The sequence below is a fragment of the Myxocyprinus asiaticus genome, chromosome 13 (genome assembly GCF_019703515.2).
Source record: "Myxocyprinus asiaticus isolate MX2 ecotype Aquarium Trade chromosome 13, UBuf_Myxa_2, whole genome shotgun sequence".
In the NCBI taxonomy this organism is placed as follows: Eukaryota; Metazoa; Chordata; class Actinopteri; order Cypriniformes; family Catostomidae; genus Myxocyprinus; species Myxocyprinus asiaticus.
The window spans coordinates 1939281-1962222 of NC_059356.1; the positions used below are offsets into that span (position 1 = coordinate 1939281).

The 22942-nt window shown below is 37.5% G+C and overlaps 1 protein-coding gene across 5 annotated transcripts in view; it reads right to left on the reverse strand.

The window, feature by feature from the left end:
- Positions 1-22942, reverse strand: part of LOC127450318 (testis-expressed protein 2-like) — an 87309-nt gene that overhangs the window by 33722 nt on the left and 30645 nt on the right. The window contains exon 1 of one of the 5 annotated variants that reach the window (XM_051714320.1): positions 3735-3852. The exons of the other annotated variants lie outside the window; for them this stretch is intronic. The gene's annotated coding sequence lies outside the window, so the exon portion shown is untranslated. Of the gene's footprint in view, positions 1-3734; positions 3853-22942 lie in introns of those variants that run through there. 5 annotated transcript variants of the gene reach the window in all.

Here is a 22942-nt window from a genome sequence, read left to right on the forward strand (position 1 = left end):
TAAACAATTAAAAGTAAACATTGTCATATTTCATCAACACTAAATCATCATCAACAGTTGACCTTTAGTGATAGCTCGTCATACATTTCCGATATGGCTCAATGATTGTGAACTGCTCTGCAACAGCGGAAAACACACACAAGCCGGGGTGCTTGGAGAAAATACAACAGTCATGTTTTCATTTTGAAGGACGCAGCGCATGTATTTATATAATTAATTTGTATTCTTTTGAAGGTTGATAATGACATTGGGTCATATCACGATTCCTGTCTTTCCGCCCCAAAATTCAAAACCTCTTTAAATAAAAATTAAGACATTTGTTGTATCATTTAAGATATTTAAGACTTTTTATGACCTTACATTTTTGAAAACTGAATTTAAGACATTTTAAGACTGTTTAAGGATCTGCGGGAACCCTGGGTGCACTTTAGTTCCTCCATCTGTAAAACTGACTTATTGAAACTAAAGTGTCGATTTACTGATGCACAGCTGGTAAGGCAACTTAAACTTAAATGCCATTTATTGACAAATTTTTAATTCCCTCTAACCTAACAAACTGAAAAATATGTGAAGCAAGAACTGGACATCATGGTAAATGGAAGAATGATGTGAAACAGAATATCGTCAAGATATGTGGACTATTCCCAGCATGCCCTGAAAGAGTGGTTGAGAGAGAGAGAGAAAGAAAGAGAGAGAGAGAGAGAGAGAGAGAGAGAGAGAGAGAGAGAGAGAGAGAGAGAGAGAGAGAGAGAGAGAGAGAGGTCTTTTATAAGCATTACAGCTCTGATTTGCAGTACTGGCATAGATTCAGCACTCTCATTCAATTAATGCGAACAGGCTGTGCCAATCTCAGCAATATCAGACCAGCGCTCAGACTCCAGACTCACTGTCACACTGACATGACAGAGCAAAAAACCTGATCTAAAGATTACTGTGCTTCCTTGTGTTAAAAAAAGAGATGTAGGAATAAGGCTCTAAAGCAGTGGTTCCCAAACTTTTTACAGTGGCATACCCCTCCAAACATTCAACATCCTTTCCTGTACCCCCTTCTCTAATGCATAGATAACATTCACACAATGAATTTTGAAAATATATATATTTAACACAATTATCTTTGTAAAACAACTCCCTTATATTAAACATGTTATATTTGTACATGTTTGTACTTTATATTAATCATATACATATTGAATAAATAGCTTACTGATTGAGATGTGTATGCTAGATATGATATAACTGCATAACTTGAAAACTCCCCCCTCATTGCGTCACGGTACACAAGAATAGCGTACGGCATTGCCGGCCGACATCAAGCATTGCGGGTAAGTATCTGTGCAAATGCGTGGCCAGCTCAAGGTGCTTTTTTAGATTAGATGCACATTAGATACTGTTAGCAAGGTTGAGCTCATTTGCTGAAAAAACATCATGCAACAATGTAAAAACAGGTCTCTAGTATGCAAGCAAATGTGAGTGAAAATTACTGCGTGTTAATGTGAAATATTATTTGGCCGCACTGGATGTCTTAACAACTGTCATCAAAACTCCCTATGCATCTAACCTTAAACACAAAAGATGTTTTAAACTGTGAAAAAACAAACAAACAGACAAATATATATATTTTTTTTCTTCAGACTTAGCTCACTTCTGGAGACAAATTTGTCCCAAAAATATATCACATTATACACATAGAGAGAGATGCTAGATTAAAGGACTGAGCCAGTGTTGAAACGAAATTTCGTGTAAAAGTGCTTTACTGAAATCAATTAAATTATTAACCCAGATGGTAAGTATGTCTTGCGCAAGAACAGATTCTTACAATATACAGATTTAAGGTGTTGTGTTTGATTTGCTTTACTCCCAGCTCCTCTAAAATTCAAGACTTTTAATTGCATCTAAATTTGGCATAAGACAAGTTACTAAAATATTGAGTGCTATCACTTAATTAACTATCACTGATTAAATGTTCTCTAACAGAGCTATAAAAACAGATGGCAAAAAAGATGTAGAGTTAAAGGACAGAAAAAACAAAAAACGGAGGAAATTCAGTTTGTGTTAGATCTGGGACTAAATGTAATGAGAAATTTCTGTTCCACAGTAATAATAATAAATAATAATAATAATAATAATAATAATAATAATAAACGCTTCTCTAAACCTCAGCACTGTAGAAAAAATGCCAACCAAGACTTCTGTAATGCATCAATAATGCAATGCCACAATACCAGCAATTATCCAGGCAGTCTTAAAGTCAACGTGAAATGGCATTTGCAATCTATTTATTTCCCAGTGAAACAGAGTATTCTGCAAGAAAAATGGTAGGGTCAGACTTAGGGCTGTCACACGTTTATGATATTAATTTAATTACTTATATTTTTTTGAAAACGGTTTGAGTTCCAGGGCTGAGAAAGAATAAGTAACATTGCTAACACTGTTCTGCATTACAGAGAAATACTAAACCGTAATAATGAGCCTTTAAAATATACAAGCGCACACGAAGCGAGTCGCAGCGACACTGGCAAAAGCGGTAATGATCCTGAATGTGTCGGAAAAACCAGCAAGGAGACTGTCTGAACATTTAGTTAATTTATAGAGAGAAATGCACATTAGGGTTGTGCCGACAGACGATGATCTCGGGGATAGATGATGGTCAGAGTGATCAACAATAGCTGATGCCTTTGACCATGTCAAGACGATATTTGGCTCCTTTTCCCATGTATTAAATTATTATTATTATTTATTAGGCTATTATTATTATTATTAGTACCACCTGGTGTCCAACCAGAGTTTTTTCTGCGACCAACCGACCAATAAAAACTTGGTCGACCAAGAATCTTCTCATCGATTAACGTTTGGTCGACTATCAGGGGGCAGCCCTAGTCAGATTTACACGGATTTTGTCCATTGGAAATTGACTGGATGGTAAAAAGTGGGCATGCCATACATCTCAGCCCGACCTGAATGTGAGTTTGCAGTGGATTGTAGAGCACAAGTCCATTCCTGAAACAGCTGTTACACACTTTTTGTACCATCCAGAGAATCTTCAACAGTAGACTACTGCAAATCTTGGGGGTCCTCCGTGAATAAAACGACAGAGCCCTGCCCACAAGTGGTGACATTATGCACAATCTCCATGTATTACAATGGTAACACTACTTTTAGTATCTATTTTATTTTATTAGTTATTAATAATATATTAATAATTACATTAACCAGCATGAAACTACTGCATTAACTGGCAAGATTTTAAACAAAACAACGGCTAAATAGCGATTTCGCAATTGGTTAACATTAATCAATAGCCTAGTAGGTGACGTCAGCCAACAAGTCATTTCAGAGGTGGAGCAAATTAATCAATGTTAATGAAAGATTACAAAAATTACAAACATTTTTCACAAGAAATAACAAATACTGATGAACAATAAGACCAAATCAATTTTGATTTCATGTTGACTTTAAATGATCAACCAGTTCAGGGTTCAGTCACATCATAATATTATAACACTGCAAGCAGAGGAAATTCAGATGTAACTGGACTGAACTAGTTGCGTAAAGACATGCAGAGAAATTAGCTCAGAAGGGAGAATCCCATCTCATCAGACAAACAAACATAGATACATATAAAAACATGAATCACAGACACACTGATCATACAAAATGTGAATGGAATGTAACAAACAAGATACCACACAACAGAAAAGACCAAGCTAAATGCATCAATCAAGTAAGTTCCTCACCAAGTGATAAAGGTGTATTCTTTGGAAACAAACCAAATTAAAAAGAAAACATTCTGTGCTACTCCAGCATTTCAAGCTCATTCAGCTGCCATTTCAGCCAGGTGCAACTGTAGGTGCCTGAACACCCAACAGCACTGAAACTGATTCCAATATTTCCTGCTCGTCCAGTTAGCCCAGAGAGAGCTACCTGCACAGGAAATGAGAAAGACACTTCCTCCATGAGACATGCACAGAGACACCTCACACATGAAACAATAACAAAAACTGGATTCAGCTCATGTCACATATTTGTCATCCGTGAGGTGGATCCACACATGATAACTGGTTGTCATGCCAACATATGCCAACTCTGACAGAAAGAAGGCCGACGACGCTGGAATGAAATGATGTGTCAGGGGTGAGCAGTTATCCAAACATTACATGATGTCTGCATAGGAGTGGGCAATATGACCAAAATCTTATATCACGACATCACTAATTTTATATCACGATATTACAGTTAAATAAAAAAATAAATCTATAAAAATTGGTTTATATATTAAATAAACATATTGTAATGCCTATTTTTGAAAAATCCAGTCACTGAATTAAATACTTTATAAATTAAAACGACTTCCTCTTATTAATTTTCTCTTTATTTGGAACTTGACAAACATAGAGTAAAAAAACACAAAAACAAACATTGGTGGTATTCAATAGGTGGTAATCATCATTACCACAATGCAAAATTCCACATTTCAGTCTGATGTTGTTGACTAGTATTATTATTATAAAACACTTCATTAGGCTCTTAATGGTTTAAGTCATCTCTACAGAGAATATTTGAATATCTGAAAGCAAAGCTGATTTGTTTTCTAATATCTAACATCATTCGAACTGAATTTTATTAAGGTTGATGTGTAGTTTAAAAAAGCCGCATGACAGATGACAATTGTTGGCGCATGACACATTGTTTTAGCTGTTTTCCTCGTCAGTGTTGATTAGAATGTCAATGTTTGACTTCCTCCATAGTGCTTTAAGCTAAACAAAAAAAAAAAAATCAGTACAATTCAAATGGGTCACGCAATTTTCGAAGTTTGTGCCGTGACAGAGAGAAACCGGGTTGAATAGTGCAAGTGTCTGTGGAGCCCAATCTGGAAGCCTGCTGGACTTACGTGTACTTTCATGTTTCAGAGATAGCACGCGCGAAAATCACGTGAAACACAGCTGCGTGTGTCTCATGAGAAGCAAATTCAGAATGAGTGATTAATGTCAGTGAATTTGCCCGAAATTTAGCTTGGTCAGCCGTCTGAAAAACCCAGTTTCTTCAATTATCTCAGTGTAACATGAAGCTGCTCCGCCTTCCTCCTCCATTTCCCTGACAGAATGTGTACCACGTACATGTTACGTGAATAGAATTAGGTGCACATTTCTTGCACGTGGTGGTGGTTTTGCGTAACCACGATACAGTTTATCATGTCTACCAGTATATCGCCCACCCCTTTGTCTGCATAAAGGAATTTAAGCAACTAATACTGCCTTTTGGAAATGTGCAATTGTACTGTAAAATATTGTTAAAAATGACCTGACCAATAAATATGAATGTGTTCTGGCCAGAGTTGAATCAAGATTTAAGACCAGACCCCCTGAGGCTAGGAATGCACCAATCGAACTTCATCTTAAAACTGTGATCAGCGATCAGCTGATCGTGCCTAGACTAAAGCCCCGCTATACACTGTAGGATTTTTACAGTCCTTTAAGATTGTTGCTTGTCAGACTGTACGATATGAAGGCATTAATATCACCATGGCACACTGTGTGACATTATGTCAGACTGTACGATACACATCATAGCCAACTGTGGTCCCAATCGTCCTGATCAGTGAACGTTACTCGCGTTAAAGAAGCGTTGCGGAATAGAGGTGAAACGGCGAGATTTGCCTGCCCCAGAGGAGCAATTTTTTTTTCTGAAAGTCAGGACATCAGCATTTCCGTTGCTCCAATAGCACTCCATCATGAGCATAAGCTAACATATAAAAAGAAAGATGGATTCACAAATACAAAAAATTACAGATGTTGAGAATGAACGTGAGTGGGGGAGATAGCCTACAGTAATAATTAGCTACCACAAGCAAATATTCATTGTGGAAATAAAAAGACTTGTGGCCTGAAAAATGGCAAACTTCTCCGTTCACATTGGGGAAAACAAAAAAGGTGGGTTATAGTACACCTTTCTCCTCTTTTAGATTAGTTACCTAGGCCATGCAAAATTTTGAAAATTCATACAGTATAGGCTGATAATATATTGCGCTTGCAAATTCCCTATGGATAATGCACAAACACAACATAGATTTTTATAATTGTATCCAACTGTATCTGCTGATTTGGATTAAAACGTCCCATAAATACTTACCAATATAAACTGTTCAAACTGTATTTTTTTTATTTTTTATTTTTTTTATAAAATTGGAGTAGTGTGAATCTTAACTAAAGAAGTTTACAGACGTTTAAAGTAAAATTATTAAAAGTAAAATAGTAATTAAAATAAAGTTGTAAAGAAAATACATGATAAATGTAAAGAAAACAAACGTGTTAAGAAAATACAAACATTTATTTATTTTTGTTTTGTAAGCTCTGTATTTATTTAATTCAGGGAATAATGCTTTCATATTGCTGAAGTGTTACACTTTTTTCCAATTATTTTCTGCTTATTTATTAAAATTTATATAAAATGAAAAGAAGAAAAAACACTGAAAGAGCTTGAGTAGAGTGATAACTGGGCACAAATGTTGCTATGGTGCAAACGTGGAGCAGGTTTCTTTCCAAGTGAACTGGGGTGCGAGAGAGAAGCGGACTTCCTCATCTGGCTGTAGTAATAGCAGTCACACTATAAGGCTGCGATGCTAAATTTATGACACTACCAGAATGTGTGTTGATATAATAGAAAGTAAAAAATGATACGATTACACGTTCCATCTACTGAATTGCGCAACTACACCAGGTAGCCCAGCGATAACCATGAATGCCGCTTTATTTCTCTGCAGCAAGCATGCATCCACAGGAAAACATAAGAATTGATGGACGATGTGGGGTCTGGGAGGGCATTTATAGTTTGATGGGCGATTCTGCTGATGAATGACTGAGAAACTCCCAATTCATCCGTACTACTCAGTTGCATTTTGCATGTTACCAGCAGAGCATGTGAGCGGAGTGGAGCAGTGATAATTCCACCTGAGCGGAGAGTGCCTTTTTGAAGATTCCACTCCGCTCGCTCAGCACTGCTAGCTCAACCCAGAATATGCTTCATGATATGCTGGTTTGGGAACCTGCGAAATAAGCAATAGGCCTGAGGGAATTCAAACATTATTTTAGTGAAGTTGCACTCCTTATAGCTTACAAAAATGCAAAGTAAAATGCAAAGGTTGTGAACATTAGAGCACCCTCAATTGAATACAGTAGAGTATGTAAATTTAATAATACTGTATATTGGAGGTCATGTGACGCCATGCAGGGAGCAGATGTGTGAGCAACGAGCTCTGTGCACTTTGTTAAATTTTTTATTATTTTTATGTGATAACCTGGTGAAATTCGATACAGTCAGTTACACATTTTCTCTTTGAGGTAAAATATGGCAAAGAAGTCAAAATCCTCGGGCTCTGGAGACATTAAAAGACACTTACGTGTTCAGGTTGAAAACCCCGTCAGGCCTACAGACCGGGGACTCGATTTGGTTGGTGCGACGAGAGAGGAGATCCAGCATCAACTATCCAACATGTCGGTGATGCTGACAAGGATTCTTGCTGACTTGGAGGATCTCGCTGTTATACGTCGATCGATTACGGCGATGGAAACAAAATTCACAAGTTAGTCACAAGAGTGACGGTTGTTGAGAGACGAATCAATTGTCTTGAGTCATCGGAGAGGGAATTACCCGCTAATCCACCCATGATCAAAGTTGATTTGGAATGTGTTCTTGGAAAAATGTAAGATCTTGAGAATAGAAATCGCAGGAACAGCGTCCGAATTGTTGGAATTCCTGAGCATGAGGTGGGCAGAGATATGGTGAAATTCTTGGATGAACTCTTCCCGAGTCTGCTCGACATAACGGGCCGCAGGCTGGAAATCGAGCGAGCTCACAGAGTTCCGGCGGGTAGATCTACTGAGGGAAACAGTAGATCATCCGATAAAGATCTTGTGTTGCGCCAGGCGAGGAACAGGGGAGGGCTTTCTTGGAAGCATCACAGTATTTTCTTGTTCCTGGACTTTGCGAATTCGACAAAAGAGAAACGCGAGCGATTCAAGGAGTGTAAGAAACTATTGCATCAAAGAAATATCATTTTGGCACTGATGTTTCCGGCCAGACTGAGAATAGAGACGAAGGACTGTCGCAAAGTATTCACGTGTCCAAAACAAGCACTGTCTTTTATACAATCTATGAGTGAGTAAACCATTGGGGTTTTTCTCATGTAAGTGGATCGACTCGCTGTTAATTGACTCTACTGTTGGAGGAAGTTGGGCGTCATTTTTTGTTTCTTTTTGCGTTGACTCTGGCGGCTGGAGTCTGTTTGGTGGAATAACACTTTTCCTTAAAGAATCTTTTGCATTGACGGAAGATTGCTTCTGCACTGAAGTTCCCGGCAAGATTGATATCAGACACTATGGATGACCGCAAAATGTTTACATGCCCACACAAAGGATGTCTTTTTTACAGTTGACGGTCTGAGTAAGTCATGGTGTATTCTTTTCATGTGCCCTCTGAGTGAACTTGACTCTTGATCACCCGAGGAACCGGGATTCCTGTTTTGCTGCTGTTTATGATGGTTCCGCCTAGCGGCTGGAGTTTGCTTTGTGGAGTAACACTGCTTTGGGACAGTTTTGTGGATGAACCTGCATGTTCTTTGTTCTTATGCCTCCTGTTGGCTGAGGTTTGATTTGCGGAGTTTTTCTGCGGGACATTGGAATGATTACGTCATCTGCTGCATTCATAAGCAACCGGTTCACCATTCATCTGTTTGACTGTTCGAGGACACTGAACGGTTTATAGCGGCTGGAATTTTGTTTTGTGGAAGAACACATCTTTGAGTCAGTTCTGTGAATGAATCTATACATTACGTGTGTTTATGATGCCTATTGGCAGAGGTTTGTGTTACAAAGTATTTTCTGTTATGTAATTTTGCCTTACAAATTTGTGAGGCAAAATTGAGCAATCCAATGGCAAAGTTGTCGTGGGGGCTCTTGCAGGTGTGCATGGACCTTCTGAGTTTGGAAGGATTGACGCCAGTTGGTGCTCTCGTGCACAGGGGTTAATGCGCACGTTTTCTTTTTTCTTTTTTGGTTCGGGGGGGGAGTTCTGGGTTTGAATGTTGCACTAATGGGGACTGCAGTCTGTATAATCTTGTTTTTGACACACATTTTTTTTTCCTATTATATCAAGATGTCAATCATTAATATGAATGGATTATCCCTCTCCACATGGAATGTGAATGGGTTGGGGCACACCATAAAAAGAAGAAAGGTTGTTACTTTTCTTAAACACTATAAATATGATATAGTGTTTCTTCAAGAAATGCATCTTTCTCAAAGGATGCTGAAAAATTTGGGAAGATATGGAGTGGACATGTTTCCTTTAGTGCTGGCTCAAGTAAGAGCAAGGGAGTTATTATATTGATAAATAAACATCTACAATTCAAATATCTCAAACAGATTAAGGATAAATTAGGAAGAGTCATTATTGTTTTAGTTGAAATTCGGGGCAAAGGTTGATTTTGGCTAATATTTATGCACCTAATGCTGATGACCAGGGCTTTTTTATAGATCTTGAAGGGATGTTGGAAATCGTTGGCACCCCTTATGATATAATATTGGGAGGAATCTTTTGATGGACTCAGTCCTTGATCATAGTGAAGCGAAAGTGTGTAAGCCCCCTAGAGCAACAGTGACACTTCACAGGATGTGTAAAAATCTTGGTCTTGCAGATATCTGGTGACTTTTGAACCCATCTGGTAGGGACTATACATTTTTTTCATCAGTTCATAAAATCTATTCTAGAATAGATTTTATTTTTTTTATATCTAATTCCCTCATTTCATCTGTAGTCGATTGCTCAATTGGAAACATCTTAGTCTCGGATCACACCCTGGTGAGTTTAGAGATGTTGCCACATATGGAGAAAAAGAAATCACATAGTTGGCGCTTTAATGTATCCCTTTTGCAAAATCCTGATTTCCAACAAATGTTAAAGGCTGAAATAAATGTTTATATGGAGACCAACAAGCAAAAAAACTCTCTTGATTCTGAGATAACCTTGGAGGAGCTTGACGAGGTAATTAAGTCCCTGCCTACAGGCAAAGCTCCGGGGCCAGATGGATTTGCCGCTGAATTTTTTTAGATATTGTGCAACAGAAGTGGCTCCACTTTTGCTAGAAGTTTATACAGAAGCATTAAAGAATGGAAAGCTTCCCCCAACCATGACACAAGCCCGGATCAGTCTGATTCTTAAAAAGGACAAAGATCCAAGAGAGTGTAAAAGTTACCGCCCAATTTCCCTGACCCAGTTAGATGTAAAAATGTTGTCAAAAATTCTGGCTAACCGATAAAGTTATGACATCTCTTATACATATAGATCAGGTGGGGTTTATTCGGGGCTGTAGCTCTTCTGATAATATTAGGTGTTTCATCAATATCATGTGGTCAGTGGCGAATGATCAGACTCCGATCGCTGCCATCTCCCTCGACGCTGAAAAGGCATTTGATATGGTTGAATGGGATTATCTTGTTAAGATTTTGGAAATGTATGGGTTCGGGAGTACATTTATTGGTTGGATTAAGTTACTTTATAGACACCCTATAGCAGCAGTACAAACAAATGGATTAATTTCAGATTATTTTACTCTGAATAGGGGCACTCTGCAGGGTTGCCCTCTTTCCCCATTATTGTTCTGTCTTGCCCTGGAACCATTAGCAGCCACAATAAGAAAAGAGGATGATTTTCCAGGGGTGATTGCAGGAGGTGTGGCGCATAAGCTTTTGCTTTATGCAGATTATATTTTATTATTTGTCTCTGACCCGTCTAGATCTATGCCTTGCCTCCACAGAATTATTAATTCCTTCCCCATGTTCTCAGGATACCAAGTCAATTGGTCTAAATCCGAAGCTTTGGCTCTGACAGCACACAGTCCAGTAGAGGCTTTCCAGCTGTGTGCCTTCCAGTGGCCCAAACAGGGAATTAAATATTTAGGTATTTTATTTCCACCAAATTTGTCTGACTTAGTTAATTATGACCCTCTAATTAAAAGATTTTCGAGCAATGTGGACAGGTGGGCTTCACTACATTTATTGATGATTGGGAAGGTCAATGTAATTAAAATGAATTGTATTCCAAAACTCAACCACCTGCTACAGTCACTCCCTATAGATGTCCCCCTCTCTTATTTTAAGCAATTTGAAAGTATAGCGAAGTCCTTCATTTGGAATGGTAAGCGTCCCAGATTGCACTTCAACAAATTACATAGGCCGAATAACAAAGGTGGACTAGGCCTACCCAAGATTTTGTTTTATTATTATGCTTTCGGTCTCAGACATTTGCCTCATTGGTCGCTTCCACCTGAAAGGGCCCCTCCTTGGTTTTGTATTGAACAAGAAGTTCTTGCCCCTATTTCGCCATTGCAGGGCCTGTCTATCAAATTAACTGGTAAAATTAAGTTATACCCAGTCATCTCGCATTTGAACTCGGTATGGACAAAAGTGTCCAGAGTGTTTAATTCGGACATTTATTTGAATGCTGCTTCGAGCATATGGTTGAACCCAAAATTATGTATTGATAAGTCCCCCTTCTGTTGGTCTGGAGTGGATTGCGAGGGGGGTTAATACACTCGGATGATCTATATGAGAACGGAGTGTTGAGATCCTTTGATAATTTGACTCAACATTTTGGGATTCCCAGATCTCAGTTTTTTAGGTATTTACAGTTGCGCCACCTGCTCTGTACTATTTTTGGGAGTAGCGTACACCCCCCTAGAGCAGCAGATACTTTGGGAGAGGTGCTTGCTGCTTTTGGAAAAGGGCATGATGCATCAGTGTATTACACTTTGCTAATTCAGAGTTTGGGGGATGGAGCTTTAAATTCTATTAAGAGATTATGGGAGAAAGATTTTAATTTGGTGTTGGAGGATGGGGTGTGGGTTGGGATTTTAAAAAGCATCAAGTCTGCCTCTAGAGATGCAAGGGTGCGCCTTATGCAGTTTAAGATTTTGCATCGATTTTATTGGACCTCCTCTAGAATGTATAGGCTTGGTCTTAAAGACACACCCACTTGCTGGAGATGCCAATTGGAAGACGGGGACACATCCCATGTTTTCTGGGGATATGTTAGGATACAAGAGTTTTGGTTGAAAGTACAGAGGTTCGTATGCGAAGTGGTCAACACACAGTTTTCGTTTTGCCCCAGATTGTGTGTTTTGGGGGATGTAGCGGTCCTGCATGTGGGTGATAAATACGTGGAGAGTTGGGTCCTGACAGGCGTGATGATTGGCAGGCGGTTAATTCTCAAGGGAAGGAAGTTGTCTGATACGCCCTCGTTTCGTGAGTGGTGCGTTGAGCTGGGTAGGGTGGCGGCATTTGAGGAGATGATGTACAGAAGGCTGGATAACATGGATATTTTCATTAGGAAGTGGGGCGGTTATCTCGCCTTTTTGGAGGGTTCTCGGGGAGGGGAAGTGGAGAGGGATTAGAGTTTTTTTTCTTTTATTATTTTTTTTTTATTTTTTATTTTTTATTTCTATGTCTAAATGTTTCCTGTTTTATTGTCTATTGTGTGTCTTTGTCAGTTGACTCCCGATCATTAGAGTGCTTGTTTGTGTCGGGTGGGGTGGAGGGATTATTGCTCGGGGAGAAAAAAAAAAAAACTTTTGATTTCATGTGGTTTGAGGTTGTATTTTCTATTATGTCTGTGTGATTTGCTGCATAAATCAATAAAAATTTGTTATTAGAAGAAAAAATAAAAAAAATAAATAAATAAAAATAATACTGTTTATTGGCAAAGCATTTCCTTGAATCCCGGCGAAAAAAAATAAAAATCCCTGCATCAAAACTAATTAACATGTATGACATTGCAGATCTGTGTATCCTAATTTGCAGGCGGAGCATTCTGCTTTCATTGTACAATTGAGCATTTGATTGGTAAACATTTCCGCTCTTGCAAAGACAATTTCATAGCAGAATTATCTTAATTAATCTTAATAAGTTGCCTATTGCTTTCGATTTCTGCTTTGGGATAAAGTGGCACATAACTGCCCGTCAGTTTCCCAAAGCCAAATCCACACCTTAACGATAAGTGAAATGTAAAAAACTGACTCTAGATTAGTGGTTACAGATAACATCTTCGACATCACTTGCTGCATTCATGCGCAGAGAAAAATGCTATAAATGATTGTACATAAAAAAATAAAATAATAATATTTAAATAAAAAATAACAAACTTTTCTTAAAAGAATTTAATTCATGAATTACATTTTTTTTTTTTTTTTTGGGGGGGGGATCATTAAACAATTTCATCTTAAATATATATTGGACAAAACCTCATGCAGGATGAATATTTTTTATTTGTTAAATCCATGAAGAGCGCATGCACAACACATGATCACATATAAAGTCCAGATTCACTTTATGCTACTTTAAAAATATCAAGGAAATCAAAGGGGCACATGGTTTCTACTAATATAATAATTATTGTATAAATATCCACAGTCCTTTAGATTGCATTTGATTCATACATATAAAATTGTAGGGAATATTAATAAAGCAACAACACTGAAAAAGAGAAAACACTCACTGCTCTTTTCTGTTGTGATGGTTAGTAAACAACTTTGTATTACCTCGTGTGCCCCCTTCTGGATTGGAATGGATCGCCTGTGACTGACTCAGATGTATTCTTCGTCTGACTGCATGGACGAATATATGTACCATTACACCCCTTATATCTATATATATATATAGAGTGCATTGACTCGATTGCAATGTGGATTGACAACAGTAGCCATGCTTCGGATCGTCTGTGATTCATTCTTAGGGATTTAGGAGTCCTTAGGATGACTTCTAAGTTGTTGTGGGTTTATGAGCTTCAATTAGCGTTAAAATGCTCCATTATTACTCTTTGATTAAAATGTACGCGTCACAGCCACAATTTTTAAGAGTTGCTCCTAAATTAGAAGCTACTTTTAGCCTTAAGATTTTTTGTGAATATGGGCCTAGATGAATATGCCGGTTTCTTTTAAAAAATGTGTACTAATTACATGTGTATAAATACAGTATTAAGGTGCCCATTTTCAAGAGTCATTACGGTAGCAATTCTGACTCGCTGTACAGTCAGACGTGGAAAGGACAAAGATACTGCTATAATCTTCTGAAAAACTCATCACACAACAAATAAGGATGCAAATACATTTGATGTAACTTGAGTCGTGACAGTCAGACAGTTTGAGCAACTGTGCATGCTCTCAGTTTTACTCCCATCAGGTCCTCTAAATCTCTCATCAGTCAATCATGCCAGTGCTATTTTGTGAGAACCCCGATTTAAATCAGATATATACTGTATGTTTGTCACAATACCACTCATAACATCAATAACAATAATTTAACCTTCAATGACTGCACCACGTCTTCACCCAGTCGCTTAATAACTAGTGATCTGCATTATAACAAAATGCCAAAGACAGTAAATAAATCACAGATACTAATGGTTTCTCACTGGAGCAGTTTTGGAGCTTGTAAGGGATATATTTCACTTATTTTTGAATGTATCTGCGGTGTGTAATGCTCTCATGGTGTTTACAGGTTGCTACTATGTCACAATGATCTTTAATAGTGACAAAATAACTATTCATTACTGTTTTCAATTCAAATAAATGTTAGCATTTCACAATTCATCTAAATTTAATGAAATTTTACAGTGTGGGGCATAAACATATAACTGGAGCCTATAACTTGTAAAAGTGTGGCAGGGGGCACTTTAAAAATAAACATCAGTGATCATATAGGTCTCAAATTTCCTGATTGGTGCACCACTATCTAAGACCCAATACCAGACCCTCTTAAGACCCAGAACAATACCAAACTGTCAAAGACCCAGACCAGTACTAGACTCCCTAGGACCCCAACAAGACCTGACCCCTAAGACCCTAACCAATACCCAACCATCAATGACCCAGACCAACATCAGACACTCCAAGACCCAGACCATTACCAAAAATCCAAAGACCCAGACAGATGTCGAATCCCCTAAGAACCAGAATAATACCAGACCCTCAGAGACCAAGACCAGACCCAGACCAATACACAAACCTAAATGACCCAGACCAAGACTAGAGCCCCAAAGACCCAGACCACTATCAGACATCCTAAGACACAGACCAAAAGCAGACCCTCCAAGACCCAGACCAATAACAGACCCTATTAAGATCCAGACAAAGACTAGACCCCCAAAGACCCACACCAATACCAGACATACGAAGACCTAGAACCAGACAAATAATGAATCCCCTATCAACCAGACCAATATCAGATCCTCCAAGATCCAGACCATTACCAAACATCCAAAAATCCAACAAATGTTGAATCCCCTAAGAACAAGAATATTACCAGACCCTCCAAGACCCAGACCAAGACTAGAGCCCCAAAGACCCAGCCCACTATCAGACATCCTAAGACCCAGACAAATAGCAGACCCTCCACAACCCAGAAAAAGACCAGACCCTCCAAGACTCAGACCAATACACAACCCTCAATGACCCAGACCAAGACAAGACCTCAAAAGATCCAGACTGCTACCAGACATACTAATACACAGACAAATAACAAATCCCCAAACACCCAGACCAATAGCAGACCCTCCAAGTCCCAAAACAAGACCAGAGCTTCCAAGACCCAAACCAATATCAGACCCCATTAAGTCCCAGACCAAGACTAGACCCCCAAAGACCAATACCAGACATCCTAAGACCCAGAACCAGACAAATAATGAATCCCCTATTACCCAGACCAATACCAGACCCTCCAAGACCCAAACCAATTCCAAACCCCCAAAGAACAAAAGCAATACCAGTTGGTTCAAGAACCAGTTGGTTCAAGAACCAGGATGTCTGTTTTTATTAAATGAAATAGAGAAAATGCTAAATTAAGCAAAACATCTATTTCAAACACAGATACACTCTGTAAAGTGGCAAAGTAGCTATTGATATTCTTACAAATTCACAGTGATGGTGAAGATCATTTACAAGTATCTTGAAATGTGGTTGAGGTAATTACCACCTTCAGTACACTGGATATAGACTGTGGTCTTGAGTTTTGAGAACCAGACTTAGACCAATCCTGCTGAAAAGTCTAGCATGAATCTCCTTGCTGATTTAGGATGGTTGGTGCTGGTCTAGTTGGTGAACCAGCATGTCATTCTGCTGGGTACCATCATCCAAAATTCAACATACAGAATACAGGGGTCGAGATATACAGTACCAGTCTTTGCTGGTCAGGGCAAGACCAAGTTTATGCGGTCTCGTGAGGTCTCAAGAACAATACCATAGTAAAAAAAAAAAAAGGATTAATATAAAGTCTTCCATAAATACATCTATAAACAGACTCTATTACTTATTCTGTATAATGTCAAAATCAACATAGTTCAGACCTATCAGGCTTTACTTTAAATAAGGAAAACAATCTACAGCAATATTATTAAAGTCTTTTATGGTAACATATTTTGTCTGTGTCCTGAGCCCAAAAAGAGAACACCCAGATTTAATATCATGAGCTGGCAGCTCCTTCTGTTTATGTTTACCAGAGTGAAAGTGTGAGGGATTTAAAAAGCAATATTCATAATGGAGACTCATTCAATCAGTAATCACACTTCAGACTGTAATCTGCTGAGACAGACTAAACACATGACACAAGACACTAACAGAGACAAGAGAGCAACAACTCAGGAACATTAAAGGGATAGTTCACCCAAAAATTAAAATTCTCTCATCATTTGCTCACTCTCATGCCATCCCAGATGTGTATGACTTACTTTCTTCTGCTGAACTCAAACAGTGATTTTTAGAAAACATTTCAGCTCTGTTGGTTCATTCAATACAAGTGAATGGTGACCAGAACTCAGAAAGGACTTAAAGGCAGCATTAAATTAATCCATACGACTCCAGTGGTTAAATCCATATCTTCAGAAGCAATATGAGAGGTGTGGTTGAGAAACAGATAAATATTTAAGTAATTTTTTCTGTAAATCTACACTTTCAAATTCAGCAATCTATTGGTTGGGGCTGGTCAAAGTGGAGATTTATAGTAAAAAAGGACTTAAATATTCATCTTCTGCGGTGCAGAAAACACAGACGGAATCATCCAGCTATTTTTATTGCGCAATGGCAGAGAATTTGACATTTTTGGGATAAAATAAATGTATGAATGCATAATTAATCATGTTAAAATCATGATATATCCCAGTGCATTGATTAAACCACATAAGGCTGAGATTTAATTAAATAAATATACATCTGCATGTGGTGTGCATTTCAAAGTAAAAGTGTTAAGCCAGCTGCTCATACAGTCAACACACCTCATCATTAGCATCACACGTGCTCTGTGTGTACAGATGACAGAAACAAGAGCACTCATTAACCTTAAAGTTTGCAGCACATTAAGGCTATATGAAGTATATATATATAAATAAATCACAGCCTTTTGCATTTTAATAAGCACATTAAGTCATATAGCGAACTGCTTTGGAGGTGAGAAGCTTTCGTCAAAAACATACAAACTGAAGAGATTCATTCTGTATTTGTTAAAATAAAAGCTCAATTTAAATAGATGTCCAAAATGTAAGAAAATGCTACAAAAATATATTGCCACTGTATAGTAAAAATTTAATATTCAAAGTAGTACTAGTAATAATAATACATAATAATAATCATATATCAATAATAATTACATTATATTTAAGCAATATCTCACAAGCAAGAGTGCTGTTGTACTTCATCAATGCTTTCATGAATACGCTCTACTGTGTAGCACTGTATTTGACAAAAAATAACTCCAATGTTGGGTTTTGGATTGTGCTGCGAGGATCTGTATCAAAGCACTTCATTTGGTAAAAATAATGTAATGGTGTGTTGAAAAGTGATGGTTCTGTTTTCATTTGATTAATGTTCTACGAATTAATTTGATTAGATTGTTTTTTATGATCAAATTTAATTACACTTTAAAACACAATTCAGAAAAAGAAAACAGAAAACAGAATTCGGAAAACAAAATGAAATGGATTTCATAGGGCCCTATTATAAATCCAAACGCGAGGAATGTAATCGAGCGTCAAATTATGGTTGCTCCAATGAAACTGTAGATGTCAAGATTTATAGTGAAAAAGTTACATTTTGGTCTGTTTCTCACTTAAAAACTATCATTTCAGAAGACATGGATTAAACCAAGAAATTTGAGAGAACAAAGTTTAAAAAAATAGTTTAAAAAAGTAAACATTTACCAAATTTGACATTATTACTGTTTAATTCTGTTTTCTTAGGACCACAAATTGGTTTAAATTTAATTGAAAATGTTTTTTACATGATTTATACATATAACATTACTCAAATAGTAGGCAGAAAAACTTAATCCAAAGTAAATATTTTCCAGATAATATTTTATTAATTACTTTTGGCTTAAGTAAAAGGGCAATATAAAATCCAATTATTTGGTTATACTGTATATTATTTAGAACATATTATTTAGATTTATATATACGTATACAGTATTTAGTACATCATTTAGTCCAATTATTTGACAATACCACAGTTACTATTTTTCTCACAAAGTATAAATGGGTCTTTATGAAAATATCACTGCCTATTTATTTACTTTTTTAATATTTGGAAGGGGGTCCCTCATCAGGAATCATTATTTTGGTGGGTCCATGGAATTAGTGAGAATGATGAGATAATTCTCATTTTTATGTGAACTATTTCTTTAATTCATTTATTACTATTTTAAATTACTTACTTTTTAATTTTTTTTTAACATTTGTTTCTTACTGTTTAATCTTAGTAGTAGTAATCAAATCTCTACATTTTATCTACAATATATTTATGGAACAAGGATTGCAACACTTACTGAAGAATGACCCTTATAACAGTCAATCAAATACTCCAGCACAGATTAGCACCTGAAGAGTGTGTGTGTGTGAGCGTGAGCTGTACAGTTGTTCAGTACTCACAGTTGAGATCCGAGAGCTTCAGTAAGACAGACCACAGCCCAGCAGATGTGAAGAAACTAAATGACCACTACCTGCTTGTCTCACATCAGTCCATCTTGTGCTCAAGAGTCACTGACAACAGCAGTGATTTATCACCCATCGCTGGACTCAGATTAGTGAAGAGATGCCAAGCACCTGACAGCCTGCAGCCTAGCAACCGCTCAGTAATACCTGAGCCACAACAAATGTCTGATGCATCTTTCTGACAGGCCGAGCAGTAAATCTGAGAACCTTAAATGCAAGCCTGCATGTGTTTGAAATCGATTGCATGCTGAGAGACGTAGTCACAGGCCCGATCACACCAGCCAAAGAAGATTATGAACAGTTAAACACAAAGTTTAGTATATTGATGATGTTGCATTTATTGAGATATTCCTGATTTTATGGCAATGACATGAATAAGTAGTTATGATTATACTGTAAATATGAATTTTTGGCGTATTTTGCATTTTACTTGTGCGAGCCAAGTAGTGGTCTAGCACAATTCGGTTCGCACAGCACAGGTTTACTTAAAATTCAGTTGTAGTCCTCAAAATTTAACGAGACAGTTGGTTTTCAGACTGCGGCTGTCACAGTTACTTAAATTATAGCTTTTATTGAGTATTTCATCTGTTTATTTCTTGTGCTGAATATGAAGTGGATACATAAATAGTCATATGTGGTATTGAAAGCATAAAATCTGAACTTTTCACGGTACTCCATCACTTTTGCAATTATGTTACATAAAATAACGCGACAAGACCTTAAGACCTTTGCGTCGCAAATGAGCGCCACCCTGTGGTGATGAAGTAGAGAACGTTTTTCAAATAGCACTAAGACCCCGTTTCCACCTGGTATTAAGATGCGATTGGTGATCCATGAATGTGGTCAGCGCTAAATATAGGTCTAGTCAAGGTCTAAAACGTTTTGGGATCGGATCACAAAAACCACATCTGTATGTGGTCAAAAACGCATGTGATCACATTGCATTTGAGGTTTAAACGCTGATCCGTTCTGTATGCATCCTGGACAGCAGGGAAGCGCCTCCCCTCACCTGTCAATCAAACGCTGTGCCCAAACAGTTTAAACTTTGTCGGTTACGAGCGGTTTTAAATGGAAATAACCGTCCGATCTGAAAAATGAAAAAAGCAGATACATACTCCTTATAACTTCACAGATCTTCTTCAGTGTGTCTGAAATCAACATGTTTTGACACTTATGAGAAGCACAAACATTTGCAGCTCAGGTTAATACAGGTAATCCACTAAAATAACGGCCAATTCTGCTCTAAATGCTGCTTTTGTGCTTGGATTAAATCTCAGCTGCATCAGGGAGAAATAGTGTATATTGTTATACACACACATACACACACACACACACATAGGTAGCTAAAAGTTTGGAATAATGTACAGATTTTGCTCTTATGGAAAGCAATTGGTACTTTTATTCACCAAAGTGGCATTCAACTGATCACAATGTATAGTCAGGACATTAATGATGTGAAAAATTACTATTACAATTTGAAAAAAAATTTCAGAACTTCTTAAACTACTTCAAAGAGTTCTCATCAAAAAATCCTCCACGTGCAGCAATGACAGCTTTGCAGATCCTTGGCATTCTAGCTGTCAGTTTGTCCAGATCAGGTGACATTTCACCCCACACTTCCTGTAGCACTTGCCATAGATGTGGCTGTCTTGTCGGGCACTTCTCACGCACCTTACAGTCTAGCTGATCCCACAAAAGCTCAGTGGGGTTAAGATCCATAACACTTTTTTTCCAATTATCTGTTGTCCAATGTCTGTGTTTCTTTGCCCACTCTAACCTTTTCTTTTTGTTTTTCTGTTTCAAAAGTGGCTTTTTCTTTGCAATTCTTCCCATAAGCCCTGCACCCCTGAGTCTTCTCTTTACTGTTGTACATGAAACTGGTGTTGAGCGGGTAGAATTCAATGAAGCTTTCAGCCGAGGACATGTGAGACTTCTATTTCTCAAACTAGAGACTCTGATGTATTTATCCTCTTGTTTAGTTGTACATCTGGTCTTCCACATCTCTTTCTGTCCTTGTTAGAGCCAGTTGTCCTTTATCTTTGAAGACTGTGGTGTATACCTTTGTAAGAAATCGTCAGTTTTTGGGCAATTTCAAGCATTGTATAGCTTTTATTCCTCAAAACAATGATTGACTGATGAGTTTCTGGAGAAAGCTTTTTTTTTTTATTGTTGCCATTTTTTACCTAATATTGACCTTAGACTAATGCCAGTCTATTGCATACTGTGGCAACTCAAAAACAAACACAAAGACAATGTTAAGCTTCATTTAACAAACCAAATAGCTTTCAACTGTGTTTAATATAATGGCAAGTAAGTTTCGAGTACCAAATGATCAATTTAGCATGATTACTGAAGGATAAGGTGTTGGAGTGATGGCTGCTGGAAATGGGGCCTGTTTAGATTTGATCAAAAATGACTTTTTTCAATTAGTGTTGGTGCTGTTTTTTTACATCAGTAATGTCCTAACTATAATTTGTGATCAGTTGATTGCCACTTTGGTTAAATAAAGTACCAATTTCCTTCCGAAACAGCAAAATCTGTACATTATTCCAAACATTTGGCTGCCAGTGTGTATGTATATATCACAAAGTGAAATATGATCTCTGTAAAACAACAAAGACAAACGTCTCATGTCTTCTCTGATCACTGCTTCTGTAAGCTCCAAGTAGCCACAAACTCTATATCAGCTCTTACCTTAGGCTGTTTTCTTCAAAATGAGCCATTTTCTACTTGTCTGTGAGCTTGCTTGGGTTAATAATCCAATGTTATGTCTCAGATGTCCAGAACGAAATATGCAGTCCAGAAGAAAAAGCATCATAAACAAATCATCTGCCAATTATTTTTTAATTCAGCTGCACTGGAGTGCCACCTGCATTTCAGATTTGTATATTGATGGAAGGTGACAAAGGATTTAGAAGAATTAATTTTTCCTTGCCATCTAGTGGAATGAAGGGACACAGAGCAAACAGAGCCTCAATCACAGGCTTTTAAAGACAGGATGATGACTAAATAAATAAGTTAATAAATAAATGTTTATCATAAGATTGTAAACATACACAATACTACTTCAGAATTTTTGGAATCTTTTTATTTGGGGGGTTTTCTGTAAAAAGAGAACAATATTTTCCAATTAGTCCACTGTATGGGTATAACGCAAGCTTTTATATTTGGGTGAGAAAAATTGCAGGCGGCAGCCAACATATGCAGCACAGTTTAAGGAAATGTTAATCAGCAGCCATTGAAATATAATATGATATCCAGGTCTGAAAATCAAACTACAACAGATTGGCTCTCATATAGGGAAGTCATTGTTCAGAAAAAGTAAAGTAGGAATAGTGAGGTCCTATCAGTAGAGGTCCCCATACAGAGATTCCATCTATGGTCAGATGCTTCTGCGGCCGAGAGCATGCAGATGGTTGCAGGTTAAATAACCCTTTAGAAGTGAAAGTGTGGAGTTTCGCTTAGTGGTTACACTGATATCAAAATACAGTAGAACTAGGACATGGACATGTCACTGCTACCAAATCACACAAAAAATGACTAAATCAAACATACAAAAGCTGCTGAATCTAAAGACATGTAAGTGGATTTGAAGTGTGAACATAATTTGATCACTAATCTGAGTAGAACCAAGAGAGAAAGAGGGAGAAAGTGAGGCAGATGCATCGAGACCGATCAGGTACATCAGCGCTTAGCTTCTCAATCTACTTAAGCTCCTCTGATGTACATCCATTGTTTATTTTTACTGTGATTAAACACACCTGTTCTACTGCACCCTGCCAGAAATATAGTTATACACACAAATACATACACACATACCCTTCATAAAGACCAAAGGTCCTAAAAAGCTGCTTGTTAGACAAAACCATTTGCATGTTTGATAGCGGCACCTGCTCATGTGGCTTCTGTACTAAACTGTATA